This window comes from Ovis canadensis, chromosome 2 (genome assembly GCF_042477335.2).
Source record: "Ovis canadensis isolate MfBH-ARS-UI-01 breed Bighorn chromosome 2, ARS-UI_OviCan_v2, whole genome shotgun sequence".
NCBI classification, from domain to species: domain Eukaryota; kingdom Metazoa; phylum Chordata; class Mammalia; order Artiodactyla; family Bovidae; genus Ovis; species Ovis canadensis.
This window is the reverse complement of record NC_091246.1, coordinates 212,388,066-212,412,933: the sequence shown is the minus strand read 5'-3', so window position 1 is coordinate 212,412,933 and position 24,868 is coordinate 212,388,066. Positions and strand designations below refer to the sequence as shown.

The window sequence follows — 24,868 nt, the reverse complement described above, 5'->3', positions numbered from 1 at the left end:
ACACGTAGTTTTCCCATTTATATTCATGCCTGTAATTTTGGTCTTTTCCTTCATGACTAACTCCGTGTTGACTGGCTTAAGTCCAATAAAACTAAACGTCAGGACGTTATTTATTCCAACCTTCACCTCAAATTTATTTCATAGAAGAACTAGGTGTCTCATCATTACTATAAAAACATTTAATTGTCAGTCAAGTCATTTGTTTTAAAATATGGGCAACATTCAATAATCAAGTAATTGTGCAAACATTGCTGTATAAACGGCAAAGACAGCCCAGAATGAATCTACATTTTTGGCCAGCAAACAGCATCATGATAGAAACTTCCAATGTCTCTCACTGGAAAAGTGGAAAAGTCCAAAGCTGATGAGGAAAAGTCCAAATGTGAGTGCAGTAGGTGGCTCAGGGAAGTTACTGTCAATCCAATAAAAGGCAGTCTACAAAATGCAAATCTAGAAAACTGCTAGTAAATCTTTAGACATTTTCATTCATTAAATAAAACAAACCTACTTATCATTCAAACATTTTTCAGGTAAGGCATTCAAAGCCCCATTCATAAGGGAATCTTGTTGGCTTAGTTATAGTATTAATAACACCAGTGCAGGGTTAACCAATCAAAACATCATAAATTCAAGTTCAGTCTTTCAAAAGAAATGAATACAATTAGGGATATGCAAATTGGCTATTCAAAAATAATTTTCATAATTGACTACTCATTTCCAGTATGGAGACTTCTTTAATTGGAAAACCCAACAATCCTCTCACCACAGGAAAAAAATGCTACTCCCAAGGCATTATTTTTAATTCTTGAAATTGAGCACATACATTTTCTATTTTTAATTGGTAGCACTGATGAACCGATTTGAGATAAGACTTAAATGGATTAATAATGAAAGATTATTCTAGTATAAAAATAATCAGGAGAACTATATCTTTCTAATCATCTGTCCAAAATGAAGAGTTTAACTCTTTTAATCCTGAAAAGAAAAATAAAACCAACTTTTAAACTGTGATAGAAGTGCTATTTCATCACTATTTTGGTGACATGATTTCAATTTTTGCATGTTGGTGAATTCTATCACATACTTGTTATACTTATTTTAATATATTAATCAACAAGGCAAAGTGGCTTATTTTACTGGTACTACAAACAGTTTCTCAAGTTTTTCTTCTTGCTACATTCTTAAGTCTTAGCGTATCCTATGCACCTGAAATGATAGGGAAAAGAGACATAAAATACCAATCAGTAGTGTAATCCAGAAGCTTAAAATTGATAACTCATAAGTAAATCATTATCTATGTCTCTTACATAACCATCTCTCCTTAAGCTTCTTCACTGTTTTCCATATTATTATTATATCTACATTAGGTCACAGCATACATATTAACAATTCTATACCTGTTTGCCTAGTGGGACCACAGATAGATTTTGTTTCCCAAAGTGACAGTCATTTGTACTAGGGGCCATTCCACCGATTCAGAACATACTATAAACATTTTCTGAAACAAAAGCTGTAAAAAGAGAGGCTGCACTATGAAATATTTGCAGTTTGTCCAGGATGATGCTATGCCCTGAAGAATGTGTATTCTACTCTTTTGAGATACAGGCAATACATGGCTTTCTCAAAGATGATGACAGTGAGACCTGGAGGCTCCCCAACTCTCATCAACTCTCTGATTAATTAATTGCTTTGTCTGTCTCCCAATCCCATGATTGACAGGAATTATCTCTGCAGAACCTCCTCTGGATGTCTGTATGAATGGATGAAATAAAGTCTCTCCTCCTGGAAAGAAGAGAATCAGTTCCTAAATCTGTGGCATCCACACAAAGCCACTGGCACCACAGGTGCTGGGTGATAAGAGACCCTCCATCCAGTCTTCATCTCAACAGCTACAATATACCCAGTCTTAGACTTGCTTCCACATTGATAATCAATTTAAACTCTATGTTGTAGGTCTTTGTTAGCTGGATTGCTTGATTCATCAGAACACCTACATTACTGGTGACCCAGTTCCTGGAAACAGTGTTACAGAGATATGTTAATTACCGTAAACCACTGTTCTAGTCCCTAAACAGAGGCAGACTGACCTTCAAATTGTCCAGTTCATGAAAAAGGCCTTCCTCCACCATTGAACCCATTCAAAATGACTCTTCCCACAGAGATGACTTGAACATTAAAAGGTGATTTATATTTTTATTAAAAACAATTTTGTAAAGATTCCATTTAGACTAAATTTCTGTGGCATGTGGAAGATTTTCTCACCAACTCTACAGAGACTGCAATAATCTAAACTTTACGCAAAATGCAAATAGGCAATATTTAATTTGGAGGCCTTCCTCTTCTGCTGCTCTATCCATCTTCTGGTGCCCCGTCTGCTCTCCTTCTGTGATGCCAGTGTTCTCATGTCATCCTGCACAGCACTGACATTTCCCTAAGACCCCATGGTCCAGAATGATATGCTCAAACAGACTTGACTTCCAATCAAAACTCCGATCCCTGCAGATCTCTCTCAGCATTTAGGCATCTAATCCCCAGATACACACAAGAAGGTCAGTCTACAAATATGCCATTAACTTTCCCATCGAAAAAACAAAACAGCCTTTTCCAGACTCACCCCTACAGATACCACCCTATTTCTCACTTTCCATCTAAAGCAAAATTTGAAAGTTGTCCACAGAACAGTCTCCAATCTCCACCCTCCCATTCTTTTCCTGAGGCCACTCCAGCCAAGATCTCACCCCTCTCTTTCACTGAAACCACTCTTATCAAGATGAAAAACAATTTCTACAGTGCTAAATTCAAAGTCATGTCTCTGGTTTGATTTTAGGACACAGTTGATCATTGCTTCCTTTTTAAATGACTTTCTTTACTTTCCTTCCAGGACACCACTTATCAGGTTTATCCTCAATACCCTGGCCCTTCCATTCAGTTTCCTTTCCCTTATCTCTAAAAATGTTAAAAAGGCTACCCCTAAATTTGCATGGTGATTACATTTGTCTCATGGCAAAGATATAAGAGTTCGCTGGTAAACCTCACACTTAAATCTCCAACCCAGAGCTTCTCTGAACTGCAGCCTCATGTGGTCAATTGCCTAACCTAACATGAAGACTGCTGCTGCTGCTGCTAAGTTGCTTCAGTCGTGTCCGACTCTGTGTGACCCCATAGACGGCAGCCCACCAGCCTCCGCCATCCCTGGGATTCTCCAGGCAAGAACACTGGAATGGGTTGCCATTTCCTTCTCCAATGCGTGAAAGTGAAAAGGGAAAGTGAAGTTCCTCAGTCATGTCCGACTCTTAGTGACCCCATGGACTGCAGCCTACCAGGCTCCTCCATCCATGGGATTTTCCAGGCAAGAGTACTGGAGTGGGGTGCCATAGCCTTCTCCGAACATGAAGACTGAATAATCCTTAATCCCTCTTTCTTTCTTATCCCCCTTTCTCATTATCTCTCATACACCTCACACACATCCAATTTGTCAACACATGTTAAAATATGATTAGAGCTTGACCAGTTCTCACCACCTTCGCTGTCACACCTTTGGACCCAATATCACAGCCTCTCCTATGGGTTACTGCAAGGGCTTCCTGACCTGGCTCCTTGTTTCCACACGTGCTCCCTTTCCATCCACTGTCAACATGGCAGCCAGCATGACCGTGCTCAAACATAAGGTGGATTGCATCTCTCCTCTGAACATAACCTTTTCACCTCACTTAGCATGAAGCCCAAGTCCTCCCAATGCCCTGTATGGTAACGGGCTCCCAGTGAAGGTTCTGACCTCTTATCTCTCCCTTGTTCTCAGGATTTTATCCTGCTCTGCCCTCTTCTTTATCCCTCTCTGTCTTTACCTTTGCTCTTCTTTCTCCCTGATACCGTCTTCCACCAGATACCTGCATGGCTTTTTCCTCGATCCTTCACACTTTATTGAAATGTCAGGCTTTCACTGGCCACACTATCTAAATTGAAATCCACTCCCACACCTCACATACTCCATTTTTCTTCATAGCATTTGTCACCCCTCAATGCTATGTCTTCTCGTATTTGTCTTATTTATTGCCCATCTCCCTGTAAAACTCCCTAGGAAAACTTTACTAGACTGTAAGCTCAAAGAAGACACTGATTTTTGTCAGTTTCGCTGTCTGCTGTACTCCATTGCCTAGAAAAGTGAGTTAGACATAATAGGCATCCAACGTATATTTGTGAAAACATGTGAAATGAAGCAAAAAAAAAAAAAGATACCTAATATAACAATGAAAAGTAGCTAGATTTTTCATGTGCTTTTAGAACACTAAAATTATTTATTAATGAAAGAGTATAAATGACCAATATAAACCCATATGACGCTCAATGCATTCTCACCATTAATATTGTTGTCTCCATTTTGTTATCATGGGCAAGACATTCCTTATTTTCTAGTCGACACCAGGGGAAATTGCTTCTGTTCTAGAAATGGAGATTATGTGTCTTCTCTTTCCTTTTCATGCTCATTTTTGAAAGGGAATATCTGCTGATTTGGTTTCTGAAGGAGTGGAAGTTTAAACTAAGGTGGATGTGGATGGAGAGGTGCGCAGGGTTAGCAGTGTGGCCCCAGACATGCCCTTGTCTGATTTTTTTCTCATAGGCAACTTTGATTTGTCTGGTGTGAAGCTTCTCAATGTGTCCCAAGAAGCAGCTTAAAAACAAATGTGAATAAATCTCCAGGGGAGTGGAAGAACAGCCTGAACTGCCATTAAGCTCAAAACTGAAGCACTCAGCTTTTATTTTACAAATTCATGTAAATATTTACCAGCTTTCCATGTTTGACTTAACAGGAAAAGATTTTCTCTTTAATTGCCAGTAATGCTAAAGCAAGGACTTCCCCTCATGGCTCGGCAGTAAAGAATCTGCCTGCAATGAAGGAGCCACAGCTTCGATTCCCGGGTTGAGAAGATCTCCTGGAGGAGGGCATGGCAACCCACTCCAGTATTCCTGCCTGGGGAATCCCATGGACAGTAGAGACTGGCGGGCTACAGTCCATGGGGTCCCAAAGAGCTGGACACAACTGAAGCAAATTAGCACACATGTACACAATAAGACAATGATCTCATGTGTTTTGCACCTGTGGTTGAGAGGTCAAACTGGAGTGTATTTCTCAGGCAAATACCTACCTTCTAAAACGAACTGAGGAAAACACATGAAAATAGACCCACTGACATGGTGTGCACATATTTTTTTTTTTTTAATAACTACATCTCAACTGCTAATGATGATGTGTTCCTAATTCAAAGACTAGGCTTCGTTTGGTAACCACAAGTATCCCCTGACTACTCCTTCCCCAGTGGGTATCAGGAAGGAACATCTGAATCTAGAATTTGCTTAGAAAATATATCACGTATAAGCTTTATTTTAAAAACATAGTTCAAGCTTTTTTCATATTTAACTTGTAAAGGTCAAAGTATTATTAAAATCAACAACAACAACTACCTCATTGATCAGAAGGAAATAAAAGAGCTTTGGTTACAATATCCATGACCTGGAATAACAGACAGGATCAAAAGAGCCACGTGCTCTTCACAATCTCACATCATCGATATCTCTTCAAGGACTCAGACCTATTGTTATACTCAAACAAGGTAAAGCTGAGTGTGTGCGTGCATAGGTGTGTTTCGGGAGTGACTGGGGTGGTGGGTGGAGGTAGAATATTAATGCCCTTGATGACATCCCTAACACGCCTAAATGTGCAGAGCCTGGCACACAATGGAAGGTTAAACGTTGATTCCTTTTCCTCTCATAGCTAGCGTTCCCTGACTCCCAGACTGAGTCCCACTTGACTTGTTTATTCCTATTCTGCTTTTACTTTGTTGCTTCTCTTTAATCTCTTCATCACAGGATTGACAGAGGAACAGAGAAAGTATCAAGATCAAACACATCAAACAGGTAATTTTTGTTTTTCTTTTTTCCTTGCTCTTCATCACATAAGAACACACAAGCTTTACACATGCAGTGCAGTTCCTCCACCAGGCAGTACATGGTGTGTGCCGTCTGTTCTATTTTTACCATAACTCGAAGCAATATACCAAGGCCTTTAGTTTTTACACTGACAAGTAAATATTTTAACAATAAATGTCACCAAGTGCATTTATAACAGAGTCCCTCAATATTCATGATGTGGTTTGCTGTGGTTTGTCGTCAGCCTATAGCATTCTGTCACTTTTATAGTCTGAGTTTTTATAATCTGATGATATTATAGTCTACATAGAGAATAAAAAAGTGATCTAAATTCTCACAGAACATAATAAACTATATTTACAAAAGTATTTTTCGGATTAGTAATTACATTGAGAAATATGTGACTATTTTATAACATGTCAAATGAACTAACATACTACTAAGAAAGGCTTATTTGCCATATTGAGTTCTTTGGGTTCAACTGTTGAATTTAACAACACACTACTTTTTTTTTTTTAACTGTTTCATACATATTCCATGCTAGCAACAACTGTCAAGTGGAGTTAAAAGACAAAGAACAAAGGCAGCATCCTACAAAATAAAATAGGAATCATTTGTCTCAAATCTTAATAAACACAATTAAATCTAAGTAAGACTGAAATTACAACAATTTCACAAGTAGAGGAAAACACATTATCACCTTTGGGAAGAGAGTGAAACTGCAGAATTCATTTAAATGTATGCATCTGCTTGTAACTAAATAACAACTGGCTATTGAGCTAATTTTATGCCACCTAAAAGTTTGAAAATGGATCTTTTTCCTTCATAGGATTTTTGACAGCCAGCTAAATGCATTTCATCTGGATTTTAAAAATTAACAGGCTCACATTAGCATCTTCATCAGATGCTACCAAGAGGTCTAGCAACCTCAGAGGAAGTATATAACACCTCTGATTCTCAGAAATTTCAACTGGCATTCAGTAAATGAGATAATACCAATTTTCATTTCCTCTCCAAACTGAAAATCAATAATAGAGAACTTTATAAACTTCACAGCATTGTTTCATTCTAAAGAAAATAACAAAAATGTGCCTAAATAAAGTCACCCATATATCAGCCAAAAATACATTTGCTTACTTTAATTATGCAGTAAGTTACTAAAAAGTCAGGTATACATTAAACACGTTTTATACTGAATCATATTTTTTTATAACTACCTTGAATCAAAATTTCCAAGATGATGTAAGTTTAAGAGAATCTTGCATTTGTTTTGTGGCATTCTTTACTTTCCTTAGTAATAACAGCTCACCATTCATGAAACACCATTCAGTACTCATATCTAATACACACACGGGAAGCCTGCGAAGCCCTTTCCTCTGAGTCCTTCACTCTCCATAGTAGTGGTCAGGCAAAGGGTCTCAGTGGCGGTCAGGTGGCAGTGCCCATGCCCTAACCGTAGACAACCTGGAAGCAGCTATAGAAAAAGCAAACAGCCACAAAAACCAGGAGGAAGTCTCAATCACCATCAGGATGTCAGACGTGTCAGAAATATAAAAAAATTCAATATACCTGCCTTGTCAGTAATATTTCCACTGCCTCTGAACTTTACATATTAAAAATAACAGACAAAGAAAGTGGAAAATACTTGGGTTAAATTTGTTGGGTGATCCCAATCCACTGGATGGCTTTGCTGGCCATTTACCCAGCCGATCACTAGGTGTTTCACTAATGTTATCCAATCCCAAGGACTCTGACAGTCTTGGGAGAGTGCACATTATTAGAAATGAAGATACAACCTGGGTTGTTTTAAAACATGCACACATAAACACATAAATGACTTTCTCTTCAAGCTATTTTCCTCTAAATCATACACATTTACTCTGCATTTTTGAAAGATTATTCTATCTGAAACAAGTTACCTCTGGCATCAGAAAAAAATAAAATAATAGCATATGGAAAATATTTTGTCATTTATAAAGCATATACATATTTACAATGTTGTAACATTGGCACTATAATTTCATTTCTGTAGCCAAACCAAAGCTGTAACTGTCTCAGAATTATAGTTTGGCAGTCTCTTAGTCAACATCCAGTGCTATCACGGCCATCAGAGATACATATGTCAACAGACCCCTGGAGGCAGCCACTTGCTGAATGTAAGGGTGCTATCCCTCTGCAGGGCTTATCCCATTACAACAAAATGTCATGCTGCCTCTGGCCAGGTACTCGCATATCCACTTCTGAGTTCCAGTCCAGTCCCCTGACATTTACCCACAACACTTCTGCCAGAGAAGTCTTTCATTATACAAATCTGGAATGGTCTACCTCAGCTCATTTTCATTTTCATTATATATTCTCATGGCTTTCAAAATGAATTTCAAGCCTTCCATATGAGACCTTCCATCAGGTCCTGTGATGTTTCTATAATATTGTGTCCTTGTCTCGTCACCACCAGTCACATGATCCTTGACTTACCTTGCCTCTATCTAAAAGCAAACTGCAAGCTAGTTGAAACTACGGGTCACATCATCTAAAATATAGTTAACAAATACTTTATAGCCCTCACTATGCAGGTGGGCGTCCTTGATGGCTCGGCAGGCAATGAATTCGCCTGCAGTACAGGAGACAGAGGAGACGCTGGTTCAATCCCGAGGTCAGGAAGATTCCCTGGAGAAGGGAGATGGCAGTCCACTCCAGTATTCTTGACTGGTTTCCCTGCTGGCTCAGATGCTAAAGAATTTGTCTGCACCTGGATTCAATCCCTGGGTCGCAAAAATCCCCTGGAGAAGGGTATGGCTACCTACTCCAATATTCAAAACTGAAGCATTCCATGGACGGAGGAACCCGGCAGGCCACAGTCCACGGGGTCACAAGGAGTCTGACATGACTGAATGACTAATACACCACCATGCACTAGGCACTGTTCGAAGAGCTTACATACGTGGTTTAAGAGTCATCAGAAACTCTATGAGAAAAGCACCATTTTCCCCATTCTACATATCAGAGAATGAAAGTACAATTGACTTGATATGCCATGCTTCTCTATGATACATGGCAGAGAGAAAGAGGTCAGGTAGATGAGTGATCTGAATTCCTTGCTATATTTGAGAGGAAAAACAAAACTTCTCTTTTATGGATGTTAACACTTTCGTGTGGGTACCACCTCCCTGTGTCCTAATTTTCCGTCCACGTGGAAATAAAGGTAACCTCCATTAACATGCATGCTCCCATACACAGGGTAAAACAGTTTCTGCCCATCCTTGAGGTTCAATTGAACACTTGATCTTACAATTTATCCATCTAAAATCCACTTAGTTCATCATAAGACCAACCCTGTTTCCTTGTGGACTACATTTATCTATTTGATATTCCTTAAAAGAAACTGTAAAACAGATTTGCACATTAACATACCTGGACATGGAACAACAGACTGCTTCCAAATAGGAAAAGGAGTACGTCAAGGCTGTATATTGTCACCCTGCTTATTTAACTTCTATGCAGAGTACATCATGAGAAATGCTGGGCTAGAAGAAGCACAAGCTGGAATCAAGATTGCCAGGAGAAATATCAATACCTCAGATATGCAGATAACACCACGCTTATGGCAGAAAGTGAAGAGGAACTAAAAAGCCTGTTGATGAAAGTGAAAGAGGAGAGTGAAAACGTTGGCTCAAAGCTCAACATTCAGAAAACGAAGATCATGGCATCTGGTCACATCACTTCATGACAGATAGATGGGGAAACAGTGGAAACAGTGTCAGACTTATTTTGGGGGGCTCCAAAATCACTGCAGATGGTGACTGCAGTCATGAAATTAAAAGACACTCCTTGGAAGCAAAGTTATGACCAACCTAGATAGCAAATTGAAAGGTAGAGATTACTTTGCCAAGAAAGGTCCATCTAGTCAAGGCTATGGTTTTTTCCAGTGGTCATGTATGGATGTGAGAGTTGGACTGCGCAGAAAGCTGAGCACCGAAGAATTGATGCTTTTGAACTGTGGTGTTGGAGAAGACTCTTGAGAGTCCCTTGGACTGCAAGGAGATCCAACCAGTCCATCCTAAAGGAGATCAGTCCTGGGTGTTCATTGGAAGGACTGATGCTGAGGCTGAAACTCCAATACTTTGGCCACCTGATGCAAAGAGTTGACTCATTAGAAAAGACCCTGATGCTGGGAGGGACTGGGGGCAGGAGGAGAAGGCGGCGACAGAGGATGAGATGGCCAGATGGTATCACCGACTCGACGGACATGAGTTTGAGTGAACTCCGGGAGTTGGTGATGGACAGGGAGGCCTGGCATGCTGTGATTCTTGGGGTCACAAAGAGTCAGACATGACTGAGCAACTGAACTGAACTGATACCTCGTTTTGAAACAAACATAACTGTACAGTGTTCTCCATTAGATTCGACTGTTAGAAGAACCCTGCTTATCTGTGCTAATAACTGCAATCCAGGGTGTATTGCTTAATTTTGTGGATTAATGAGTAAGCAATCAAATGTGATTTTAAGTCATGAATATAACAAACATATTATTCATTTATTTTGACAAGTATTTTAATTCATGTGACTTGGCTACAAATAGGCAGTCTATTTCATAAAAAAAAAAAAAAGAAAAGAAACTTTTGTGCTCTTAGATAATAAGCCTTGGTGGAGAATAATGACAAAGCCACCACCTTTTGAAGACAGATATAGAATTGATACGTTGATAGAAAAAACAATGAGACCTAAAATTTTCAAACAGAGAATGTCTTTTGCATGCACTTGAGCTATACGCAATTATGTTTAGGAGTTGTAAACCACACAGAATATTCTAAATAAGCTAGGTCAGTGCTGGCCTGAGGCAGGTATCCCCTAGCCTGTCACCTTGGTAGCCTCAAACACAAGTTTTAGCAGCTTCACGTGCCCCTGAGGTGGCCTCATAGTCCTGCTCTTAGAACCCCAAAGCCAGGCAAAGTGGTGAGTGGACTACGAATATGAGCAAGGTCACAACTCCCTGAAAATTAGCCGGTGATTAATTGGTGCTTCATTTCACCAGGCTGGGAAGGAACAGACTCTTTAGCACAGACACATTTAGCAAATTGGCCTGAGCCCCGGCTGACTGACCTCATGACAGGTCTGATGATGTTCTACCTTCTCTGGGATTTCAAGACAGGTAAGCAACGGGTGGAGACGACAGAAAGGTCAGCGTGCAGTCTGATTGAGGGACGAGAAAACACTCCCCTTAAACATTCCACTTAGACTCAGATCCTCCTTGTCATGGGTGACAAGGCGTCAAAGCCGATATTTAAAAAAAATTAACACTGCCGTCGCAGGTGGATTTAACTCCTGCACGCCTTCTGTCTGAGTGGTAGAGCTAACCTTTTCCTTTAGCTTCTAATTGCCCTACATCTCCTTAACTCGTGATAATGTGGCCAACCCTGCTGGGATGGGTGTTGACTTTGGGAGCCTCTAAATGTCAAGATTTGTAATTATGATTGTGGGTGTATTAAAATCACAAAGAATGATTCCTCGCTAATTGGGACCTGAAGACAGGAAGCCTGGGGTCCTTGTTTTTTGCTTACAGTCACAGGAGGTGTGTTACCTCCTCCAGGAGCAGTTTCATCCTAGGTCTTATCTTTAATTGTGGAAAGATGGTCTTTGTTAGTCAGTTGTAAAATTTTAACGTTAGTGCAAAAGGCCTCCCTAAAATATCTAAAACGTATTCCGTAGGCATAAAAACTACGATTGCTAACTCAAAAATTAATATGTACCGAGCCTACTTACCAGCAAAAATGGAATGTAAGTTTTGAGATGAGGACTGGCCCCAAATATCCAAGTGGCTATGACCATCCACAATAACTTCATTTCAAAAATCAGTCTTCATGCCAATACTTCCTAAACCAAGGGTTTCTTGTTTACACCTTGCCACTTCCAGGGATAAAGAAAAGTATGGGGGCAAGAAGGCACGGGGAGGGTCACAGCCTCCACCAGCGCCCTCCAGCCAACTGTGTATGTGCTATGTATTTCTTGGGGATTGTGGTGAGGAAGGGACGGAGGGAAAATAAACAAAACTTCAAAGGATGTGGTTTCAAGACTCCTGCAAACACACAGTAGAAAAGACACCAGGATCAGCTCAAATCCCAGAAAACTACTGCTACAATGTTTCTGTTTTTCCTCTGGTTTTCTTTTATAAGTATTTATACACACACACACACACACACACACTAGATAGATAGATACACCTTAACATTACATAAACCATACTATATAGCACACAATTCCATTTTCTGATGTTCTCACTTAGCATTTTCTTGTAGGCAATCTTCTCTAATTTTAGTTTGCAAAAAAAATAAAAAGAAAGAAAATATAGAGAATGCATGACTGGATAGTTCATAGCATAATTAGCCATATTATAATTTAGCTTATTCTGCCATTCTGGATGCATGAAAGTAGGGGTTATTTTTGCATAGAACTATCATTTTCTCATTATTTGAACATTTTACAGACAAAAATCATATCCTCTTGTTTAAGGTCAATTTTTTGATTATTAGTTATATTGAAAATATTGTTATAAGCTATTTTCGTTTCTTCAATGGATTCTCTCTTTATACCTTTTACTTTTCATTTTCCTGTTATTGTTTCTTATCAAAATAACTGAGCTATTTAAATATATTGTCTTTTTTAACTTTTCAAATTTTCTTTTTTGGCAATTTATCTTTTATTTTTTCATTGTATGGTATTCCATTCACTTAAAACCTTCCTTTAAATCTTCAAAGGTCCTTTGTGAATAGGTACTCATCTAGAACCAGTAATACTTTATGATGGGCAAACAGTAAAACAGTGTTGGTTTCACTTAATTTACTACTTTGATAATCCCTTAAGAGAGAGCAGGTGGGAAATGTTTTGATTGATAGGCTTTTGGTTTTTAAATCATCATTCATATTCTAAACAAATACAGATGGACAGAAGCTATTACAATGAAGAAATCACAAACAAAATTTTAATATTTCAATGGTTTATAATCCAAATGTCTGTCATTATTTTTGTAAAATCCTTATGTTTAAATTCCACATATTTAATTTATTAAAATGTAAAAATATAATAGAAGTTGTTCAAAAATTTTTATGTAATTGAAGGCTCTAAAATTCTGTTATTTTTTATCCCCCAGACAAGAGAAATTTTTAGCTTTAATATCCTTTAACATGTCTTCTGTATCACCTACGATCAAGTTATCAATTATGTTTATTACTTTCCCGTAAACTGTCTCCCTGTCCCTAATTTTGCCAAGGATTGAAAACTCTAGCAAATAATTACTTACAGTAAAAATGTGTAAAAAATAATGTATGCATGTCTTTAACTCTCACCCAAGTCTCCTTTTCATTGTTTATTTAGAAGCATAATTGTCATAGGTAAGCTGACATTGCCCTAATGACTACTGGCTAGGTAGCTCCATTTCTCTATCTTACCAACATACTCTGTTATATTCTGTCATCCAACCTGTTCTGTCAGTTAATACCACCTTCAAATAAATTTCAAACTTAATGACATTCATTTCGTCTACAACATGGAAGCTGCATGGCACTTCTTAATGAGTCAGGAAACTAAAATTCTCAGAGTTAATTTGTTAAAAAAAATATTAAAAGGTCTGTTTATAAATACACACAATTAACTTAAAGATATATACCTGGGACAAATTTAATCCACCATATAGATAAGCTAAATAAGTGGTATGTCAATAAGATAGTAATAGAAGTCAGGAAAATGATGTTAGAGGTGAATAAACGAACAGGGTCATTTTAAGTATAATCCAGTTGAAGGGATCCACTGGAAAAAGGAACAAATTTGCAGTCCCATTATGAGAATACTCTTACTGTGGAATGGGTGAGACCCGGGGATTACAGTGTGGGATCATTAAACTTATGAATCCAGGACCAAGTACATAACTTCTGGGGCCCAGTGCAGAATCAAACTATGGGGCCCTTGTTCAAAACACTGAAAGAATTCCAAGGTGGCAATAGCATGGGGCCCTAAGGAACCGCACGGGTCACATACCCATAAAGTTGGCCCTGCTGGAATATGGACCTTTCTAAACTTATTCTGGTTTCATTTTCCCCACATAATCTGATTGCAATTTGATATCCCACATTATTCTCTCAACAGAGAGAAATCCATTGCTAGTGGATATGCAATGTCTAGTTCCCTTGGCAGGAATTATACATTTGTTTATAGTCCTGAGTCTGTTTATAGTCTAGTTGAAGTCAGAATCCTTGAATCAAATCAGTCTAGAGCAGTGAGAAAGCATAGTTTATGGAACTACAGTGCCTGGACCCTGTGTTGTGGTGGGTGGGGCTGGGAGTGGAGGGAGACTCAAGTATTATACGGTTTCCGGCGAAAACTCTTCTGTAAACTCCTTCTTCAAACAGTCTTCCATTTGAAAGTCTAGTTCATATTTATTCACTTAAATGCAATACTGGCTTGGAAGATAGCTTTAATCAAAGGGAAATGCTGGAATGTTTTTTCTTTTTTTTCTCATTTAAATGAGAGCACTATATGTAATGTGAGAAGTGTCATTACAATGGCAGTCATATTACAATAAATAAATGTATCAAGGTAACACTGTATACATTCCTTTCTCAGAATCCACAGTAGTTGGGAATCTAGACTCTGGAGCCAGACTGAAGTGAGGTTGCTCAGTCGTGCCCAACCCCTTTGTGACCCCATGGACTGTAGCCCACCAGGCTCCTTGGTCCATTGGATTTTCCAAGCATGAATACTGGAGTGGGTTGCCATTTCCTTCTCCAGGGGATCTTCCCGACCCAGGGATCAAACCCAGGTCTCCTGCATTCTAGGCAGACGCTTTACTGTCTGAGCCACCAGGGAGCCAGACTATATGAGTTCAAACCACTTTCTAAATGTAGGGAAGTTATGTAGTTTCTCTGAGCCTCAACCATTTATCTATCTTGAATAATAAGGAGGATAGTAGTGGACATTTATTGAGCACTTATTATTTTTAAACATATAATAGTAAACTGTATTATCTCAGGTATTTTTCACATCCCTGTAGAGGTTGCTGCTGTTTTCTGTTGGTTAGTCTCTAAGTTACATTATTATTTTTTTTTTCCATAACTGGGGACACCAAAAGGTAGATGGCTTACCTGCCTAGTATGTAATAAAGCCAAAATCAGAAGCCCATCAAACTTCAGCATCCCCTCATTATTCTCAGCCCATCTTTTGAGTTGTTGCATTATTGATAAATGAGAAAAAACTTTGCAGAGTATCTTGTCACAAAAAATAAAGTCCAGCCCCTAGCTATTATTACAATTATCAGTTATCATTATTTTTATTATCGATCAAAATCCCTATTCATACTTTAACACCCAATTCAATTTGTATCCTGAATAATATCTGGTATCTAAAGATTCAATATGCGCCTAATGTAAGAATATATCTTAACATTGTCTAATTAGAAATACACAAAGTCAATGTAAAGAGACCAAATAATTCCCACCCAGAGCAATACTGGACTGAATATTTGACTAATAATATAGACTTGATTTATAAAACTTTCAGCTATGAAATTAAAAGACACTTGCTCCTTGGAAAGAAAGCTACAACAAACCTAGATAGCATATTAAAAAGCAGCGACATCACTATGCTGACAAAGTTCTGTATAGTCAAAGCTATGGTTTTTCCAGTAGTCATGTATGTAGATGAAACATACGGATGTGAGAGTTGGACCATCAAAAAAGCTGAGCACCGAAGAATTGATGCTTTCGAACTGTTGTGCTGGAAAAGACTCTTGAGAGTCCCTTGGACTGCAAGGAGATCAGAACAGTCAATTCTAAAGGAAATCAACCCTGAATACTATTGGAAGAACTGATGCTGAAACTGAAACTCCAATACTTTGGCCATCTGATGCAAAGAGTTGACTCACTGGAAAAGACAGTGATGCTGGGAAAGATTGAAGGCAGGAGGAGAAGGGTGGAGGCAGAGGATGAGATGGTTCAATAGTCTCACTGACTCAATGGACATGAATTTGAGCAAACTCTGGGAGATAGTGGAGGACAGAGGAGCCTGGCATGCTGTAACATACAGGGTCACAAAGAGTTGGACGCAACTTAGCAACAATAACAATAGACCAATATCTGAAAAATGTGACTTTTCTTCAACATTTTATATATATATATATATATATATATATATATATATATATATAAAATAAAAGATATAATGTTATTAGTAGGTGTATCACCATGACAAGTGATAAGCATCAAACAAAAAATTAACAGAAAAACAAAGATGTTGATGAGGATTTAGAAGTTACTAATTATAGCATGCCATTTATCTCACGGTTTGTATCTAGTTTCTACTCACAGAGTATTGACATTAGGACTAGGAGAAATAATTCTCATCCACAGAAATATCAATATAACCTTTGTTGTTGCTGTTCAGCCTCTAAGTCGTGTCTGACTCTTTGCGACCCCATGGACTGCAGCATGTCAGGCTTCCCTGTCCTTTACTGTGTCCAGGAGGGTTTGCTCAAATTCATGTCCATTGAGTCAGTGATGCAATCTACCCATCTCATCCTCTGGAGCCCCGTAAAACATAATTCAAATAGAAACTGCTTGCAGAAACTATTTCATAACAGCATGTTTGGATGAAATGGAATGGAGATGCTGTCTTCTGTTAATATCCTTCACACAGGTTTCATGACTGGAAATGCTGTGCAGCATTTCTCAGAAAGTACCCTAGAAAGTCTGTACAGTTAATCAGCTTTAGAAAGACTCCACTCTTATAATTTATTTTGTTTTTATAGAAAAAAAGACTTGGAAATGTTCCTGTGAGACATGGAAAAGTACCAAGATCTGTCAAGGATAAACATGTTTTCTTCCCTGAATCAGCCCTTAAAGTCAGTGAAAATGGTTTCCAATAATGAATCACCAAATGAAAAAGCCCTGTTTTTATTGGACTTAACTTCATAATTTCTATGAAACAAGAGGATAAATGGAACGTGGAGGCAAGCAACTAGAAGAGGACGCCTGATTCTGCACTTAGGAAACCCCATGGCTTAAATACTGGAGTACTGGGGAAGAGTCTGGGGAGACGACGGCATCCTTTTTTTTCTTTAATATTCACATTCAGTCTCTGTGTACTAGGAAAAAATTGTTTTAAATTTGTCCATAACTAAGAGCTTTTTGGCAAAGGTGAACCATTTATCTAGTCAAATCCAAACAGAAGTCAAAAGTAAGCGCATGATGTAATATGCAAATTATTTTCAACTAATGTAGCTAACCTTGACAAATGTGAATCACATCTCACACATCTCTAAAAGTCTTGCTTCTAACTTGAGGGAAATATCATTTATACATAGCTGCCAAATACTATGTCCTCACTAATTTAATAAGCAGGCACCATTTTCCCTACCTTTGAAAATTTATGTTGGTCTTTGGATGGGTTCGGCTGCCTTTTTAAATCTAGTGGTCTGTGACCATGGAGAGCTTTAGCCAAAGGGAAAATGACTCCATAAATCCACATAGCCTGTCCTGATTTAAATTATAGTTTGAAGGCTTTAGGACTATATGAAAAGGCTTTGAACAAGAAAAATTAACACACACCAACACATATGTACTGAAACTCATTCTATTTTACAACAGAAAGCATTCCTCAAGCTTTACACAATATGGACTTGGTAATACCTATATAGACTTGCTACTTAATTATCAAGAGATTTGTTCAAAATATGGCATTATGAAGTATATGAGTATATATAATAATAGGTTTTGATACAAAATATGATTAGGATATTTCTCCTCTTGATATTTCACAGACTAATAAACCTATTCATTACAGTGTCACTGGGAAGCAGATTATGTTGCTTTGGAAGATGGCATGACACTTTCCTTTAGAATTCTTGTTAGAACTCTTGAAATCAACAAACGAGTCATTTCATAACCTCACAAACCTAACTGGCTGGTAAAACACAGGAAAGAAAATCTTGAGATAGTAGATTAGACATCTATTCTAATAAAATAACTGAGTGCTGGAGAAACTGAATAAATATCCAAAGTCTTACAGCCGCTGCTGCTAAGTCGCTTCAGCTGTGTCCGACTCTGTGCAACCCCATAGACGGCAGCCCACTAGGCTCCTCTGTCTCTGGGATTCTAGCTAAATAAGGGTTTATACTTAAAGGCTCATCTGAAGTTACAGCTTTAAAAAGACTTGCATGTTATTAAACTAGGTATTGAGTTTTCCTCTGCACCACAGTTTCCACCATTCTGGCTTGGTGTATAGTCAACATGAAGTGAAGTGAAGTGAAGTGGCTCAGTCGTGTCCGACTCTTTGTGACCCCATGAACTGTAGCCTATCAGGCTCCTCCATCCATGGGATTTTCCAGGCAAGAGTGCTGGAGTGGATTGCCATTTCCTTCTCCAGGGGATCTTCCCGATTCAGGAATTGAACCCGGGTCTCCCGCATTGCAGGCAGATGCATTACCGCTGAGCCACCAGGGACTTAATATCAGTTTGCCCAGCTCCTAAAATCACTAAATTTGAGACTCCTTGTCCTATGTCTTGGAGAAGGCAATGGCACCCCACTCCAGTACTCTTGCCTGGAAAATCCCTCGGATGGAGGAGCCTGGTGGGCTGCAGTCCATGGGGTCGCGAAGAGTCAGACACGACCGAGCGGCTTCACTTTCACTTTTCACTTTAATGCACTGGAGAAGGAAATGACAACCCACTCCGGTGTTCTTGCCTGGAGAACCCCAGGGACAGGGAAGCCTGGTGGGCTGCTGTCTATGGGGTCGCACAGAGTCGGACACGACTGAAGCGACTTAGCAGCATCAGTCCTATGTCTGCCTAGAATACATGTGTCTGTTTTTCCCACTCTATACTTCTCCCATGGTTAAAATGCAATTATCAAATGAGACAATAAACTGCTTATAAAGACTATAAATCCATTATCACTGACAAAATAGTGATAATGGACAGAATTATAGGCAGAATTCCTTCCTTAAGTCAACTGCTTGGCAACACTGGCAAAATACACACGCAGAGCAATGCCCTGTGATGGCTGATTTTATGTAATACTTTCACTGGGCCATGGGGTGCCCAAATATTTTGTTAAACATTACTTCTGGGTGTGTCTGTGAAAGTGTTTCTGGATGAGATTAATACCGGAATCAGGAGACTGAGTAAAGCAGACTGCTCTCTTTGATGTGGGTGGGCCTCAGCTAATCTGTTGAAGTCTTGAATAGAATTAAAACGACTGAGTTGAAAGAATCCCTCTCTCTTGCCAGTTTGAGCTGGGACATAAGTCTTTCCTGCCCTTCATACTTGGAATGAAACATCTGCTTTCTTTGGGGCTTGAGCCTGCTAGCTTTCAGGCCTGGATTTATACCATTTTCTCCCCTGATTCTTAGGCCTTATAACTTGGGCTGGAACTACATACTGGCTTTTCTAGGTCTACAGCCTGCCAACTAAAGGCCTGGGGACTTTGCAGGCTCTCTTATCATGTGAACCAACTCATAATAAATTTCACATATATGTGCATATGTGTGTATACACACACCCACACCCTATTGGCTCTGTTCCTCTGGAGAACCCTGACTTTAAATTAACACAGCTTCCTCACCCAGAGGTCAAGCAAAATCAATGTTTTAGGACAAAGCCTAAGACCTAGAAGCAAAAAAGCCATCTCAGTACTTTACAATGATGCACAGCTTTTAAAATGATCAATTATGGAATCGCCATGCTAGAGTTGATTAATAGGGGGAAAAAAGCAAGAAATAGAAGACCTCCTAGATTCAAAATATGGTAAGCTGAGCTAAAAGGAAATAGAGCCACACTCCAAAGGAGACGTATAAGTGGCATGTTCCTGGCCATAACTCTGCCACCGTGAGTAGGGAAAGATTCCATTCCATTCAGTAGAGCAGAATAAAAACCTATGTAGCATGCGTCTGTTCCTGCCTTCAAGGGACATCTTTTGAGCACCCATAACACACCAAGCATTGCATTAAAAAAGGAGGACATAGCCCCTATTTTCAAGAGCCTATCAATTGAGTAGTAAGAAGGGCAGACGGACATGAAAGTCAATATAAACACTGACATGTGATGAAATAGCTGAATGAGCAAAATACCATGACAGGAAGAGAGCGGGAAGAGTCTCTGTACATTTCTGGGAAGCTGTTAAAGAAGGTGTAGAGGGCAGATGACATTTAAGCTGAGCCTTAATTAGCATTATTTCATAGGATGGCAGGATCAGGAAGCCCTTCAAGGCAGAGGGAACAACACAAACAAAGCCTGGGTGGAGGAAATTGCAAATTCACCATTTGTGAAATGCCAACCAACTAGTTTGTTGTGTTTAGAGTGCAGGTCCCTGGAGGTTGAGAGGAAAAGAAATAGAAGAACAAAGGCTGGACTGAAAGGTTAGAGACAGGAAATGAAGGACCTTCAATGTCTTGCCTACAGATACGTTTCCCACAGTGTGTCCTAGGTTTTATGACTTTATAATATTTGCCTATGCTTGTTAGATCTTCAGTTCTAGCAATGACGCTATGAAGAATTTCACCTTAAATCTTCTGGATAATAAGATTAGATATAAACAGATAACACTCTGCACAAGTGGCATCCTGCATGCATATCTCCTTCATATATAGTTTGGATTCTTGTAAATACACAGCCTGGGTACTTGAATTCTGAGTAACCTGACATATGCAACTGAAGGGTTGCTCCCCATGGACTGCCTGCGTGAGTTATAGGGTGTGTGCAAGAGAAAGGGAGAGAGATGGTGGGGGAAGAAGGAGAAAGACAGGCAGGTAGGCCTCATTAGGTGAAAATCATTCTACCAGAAACTGAAAAAGCTTTTCAAAATACAGCTTGTCTATGTTTAGAAAGCTATTATTTTAATTGAAATATAACTGAGTATGTGTTACCAACATTAAGCATTTGGACTGTAAAAAGAAACAATCACCAAATAGCTGATTATGATGGGGAGGTCAGCCAGGCACTGTGCCTTGACTGCCTGCCGGGAAGAACACTGGGCTAAATGTGAGTCCTTCTCTCAAAGAGTAGGTTTCACAAACGGATGGAGGGGACCAGACAGCTTTCCTGCCAGTGCGAAGCCAGCGAGGGGTGAAGCTGGCGGCTGGCAGCTTGATGGATGGCTGCTTGCTGCAGGGCACACCTCCCTGCCCTCTCAGGTATCCTACGGGTATCTGGGGGAGCCAGTGATAGGGAGACCTCCCAAGAGTCCTGTATTCCCTTGCACCGTGCAGCTCTCGCTCATCCTCAGAGGTCACCACAGAGCACCCAGTCAGTGGAGCTGCCTTATTTCATAGGACCACTTTGAAAACGGCACCCTGCTTCCTCTTTTACTGTTTACATTTCCTAACAAGGGTATGAGGAGGAGCTAAAAGCCTCCTGATGAAAGTGAAAGTGGAGAGTGAAAAAGTTGGCTTAAAGCTCCACAGTCAGTAAATGAAGATCATGGCATCCGGTCCCATCACTTCATGGGAAATAGATGGGGAAACAGTGGAAACAGTGTTAGACTTTATTTTGGGGGGCTCCAAAATCACTGCAGATGGTGACTGCAGCCATGAAATTAAAAGACACTTACTCCTTGGAAGAAAAGTTATGACCAACCTAGATTGTATATTCAAAAGCAGAGACATTACTTTGCTGACTAAGGTCTCTCTAGTCAAGGCTATGGTTTTTCCTGTGGTCATGTATGGATGTGAGAGTTGGACTGTGAAGAAGGCTGAGTGCCGAAGAATTGATGGTTTTGAACTGTGGTGTTGGAGAAGACTCTTGAGAGTCCCTTGGACTGCAAGGAGATCCAACCAGTCCATTCTGAAGGAGATCAGCCCTGGGATTTCTTTGGAAGGAATGACGCCAAAGCTGAAGCTCCAGTACTTTGGCCACCTCAGGCAAAGAGTTGACTCATTGGTAAAGACTCTGATGCTGGGAAGGATTGGGGGCAGGAGGAGAAGGGGACGACCGAGGACAAGATGGCTGGATGGCATCACCGACTCAATGGATGTGAGTCTGAGTGAACTCCGGGAGATGGTGATGGACAGAGAGGCCTGGCGTGCTGCGATTCATGGGGTCGCAAAGAGTCAAACACGACTGAGCGACTGAACTGAACTGAACTGAACAAGGGTGTAACTTTTTAAAAAGTCAGCCAGCTTCACTCTTGTTGGTTGAGTGATTTCATTTTCAATTTGTGTCAACTGTTTTATTCTTTCTGTTGTATTTGCTTTCTATTGTCTTTTTTTTTCCCTATTATCTCTCTTTCTTTTTAATCCTGGTTTATAAAGTATTTTCCGGCCTCCCCAGTGACTCAGACTGTAAAGATCCTCCTACAATGCAGGAGACTCAGGTTAGATCCCTGAGTCAGGAAGATACCCAGGAGAAGGGCACGAAACCCCATTCCAGTATTCTTGCCTGGAAAATTCCATGGACAGGGGAGCCTGGTGGGCTACAGTCTATGAGGTTGCAAAGAATCAGACACAACTTAGTGACTGCACAACAGCAACATACAGTATTTGCATTACTCTTAGCTAAGTTTCCTTTAGGTGACATAATGTTAAATGTGTAACCTCCTTTTCTACTTTCACTAGCTTATTGCTAGCATTCTTTTTAAAGTCCTTTTCCTAGTTTGCTTTCCAACCTCAACGTTGTAATATTTTCCTGTGAAATCTTAACCTCTCGTGTTGTATTTCACTTTGTCACTTCTGTACTCCTGCAGATACGAAGGACAGTATAGGGATAGCAACAAAGAGAACATTCTCTCCAAGATGGATTTTCTCCTCACTTGCCCAAAGCAGTCTCTGTACCTCCCTTATTGGATCCTTCAAACACTTCTGTTAATATGGAGTCCAATTAAATACAATATATTCCAAACTAGGGAACTTAAGAAACCTTACTGCTTGTTTTCTCACAGGACAAATCATTCACCTCCGTTATGAGCTGTGCCACAGGCTCAGTCATTCAGTCGTGTCCAACTCTGTGCGAGTCTATGGACTTACCACCTGACCGGCTCCTCTGTCCATGGAGTTCTGTCCAAGAGTACTGGAGTGGGTTGTGGAGTCCTTCTCCAGTGGATCTTCCCAACCCAAGGATCGAACTCATGTCTTTTGTCTCCTGCATTGGCAGGCTGGTTCTTTACAACTAGTGCCACCTGGGAAGCCCATTATGAGCAGTGGTGGGATCTAAAAAGCTAGCACATATCACTCCTGGGAAAGGGGCAATATTAAACCAGAGCATCCCCCTCTTGAAAGGATACTAAATCAACTCCCTAGGGTGGCTGTAGTACCACTGGCAGTTCCAATGGAGAAGGCTCAATCCAGAGCTCATGGTAGGTAGCATCGTGAATTCTCTTGTGTAGCCACCCAACCACCTCTAACCTGTAATTTTCTCATCCCTGGTCACAGGAAGATCTACTCAGCATATGGGGTACCTCAAGCCACTTTCCTTTTGCAAGAGAAGCCATTTGGGTTTGAGAACAGCAGAGAGAAACTGTTTGGATCTGTGATCATCTCCAAACAAGTGCACTTATTCACCCAAAAAAAAAAGTCAAAGATAATTTTTAAATTTAAAAGAGGTACATGTATACACAATGTAAATTTTCTTAATCTGTTGTTTAACAAAAATATAACAAAATTACATTGCAAAGAAGTAAAATATTGTGTAAAAAGAAATCTGGAAGCTTTTTACGTATTTTTCTATATTTATTTTCCAAATATTTGTGCCAGTCTTGGATCATAGGAAATGGGACACAGAAGATTGTTCCTATCTGCAGTCTCTGGTGAGCAGCACAATGTCTGCATTACCACTTGTCCTAGGTGAGCTGTTTTTGTAATACTGGCCTTTAAAAAAGAAAATTAAAGCTTTGTTAAGATGTCCGAGTAGGTGGAAAGAGAAGAAGGCTTTTCTCCCACTCTGCTCCTCTCTTGAGAACAACTTCACTAAAATTCAGAATTCAGAAATGTTTCAAATGTTCTCAAAAAGGCTGTGATCCTTCAGAGTCCTATCAATAAATCAGTTCAAAGAATCTGGTAGGGTTTATTTATCTGACTGGACCTAAGGAATTTGTACTAAATCACTACATTTTTTGAAATATTGGTTCTCGAATGAAATATCAAAACAGAGTGAGAAAGACAAAAATATTCTGACCTGACATCTTAATGCAGCGTTACTATAAAAACAGGGAAAGTAAAAGGTATATTTCCAGAGACGGCTAATTTTAACAGCAACTGACAACAAAAAAATCCTTTCATTTTAGTAATTGGTTTGTAACACATATTCTGCTTTGTTTATTACATCTTACAGAAGACTGACTTACATATGGAAGAATCCAACTTAGTCCAGCTGTACAAAATGGTAAGTACTAAATAATTACAACTCAGATTTTTTTTCATATATCTGACTGTTACCTGAAATGAATGTCCAAAAAAATCTAAACACTGGGACATTCCCTGAATCAAAATTATATAAAATCAATGTAGATAAACATTTAGGAATGGCTGTGTTCAAGTTCTGTATTATATCCCACTTTAGATCAAATATTCCAGTAGTTCCATTCGACATTTAAAAGATACACAGGATACACACACATACACACACATTTATGTTAAATATACTCACAAGGTGATAATAATGAGAGCTCTAAGTGCAATTCAGTTTTTGAAAAACTCAAATTATTTCTTCATCACTCTGCACTCTCTACTCATCACGTACAGCATTTAAAAATGCCATCTAAAGGAAAGTAAATCTTTCAGGAAAATTTCCTTTAAATGGAACCAAAGGTTAAAAGACCCACAATGGAAGCCCTGAAGCACAAAGGATGCCAATATTACCTTAAGCAATTTACAATGAGCTTTAATTTACCCATTTAGAAAACTTGATTTCCATAGGAAAGGTGCAGAAGTCATAAATCTTGTCCTGCTAGGAAGTCTAAGAGGGGAAAACAA

General features: G+C 39.4%; 1 protein-coding gene across 5 annotated transcripts in view; it reads right to left on the bottom strand.

The window, feature by feature from the left end:
* Positions 1 to 24,868, bottom strand: part of PARD3B (par-3 family cell polarity regulator beta) — a 1,167,593-nt gene that overhangs the window by 718,135 nt on the left and 424,590 nt on the right. The window lies entirely within an intron of this gene.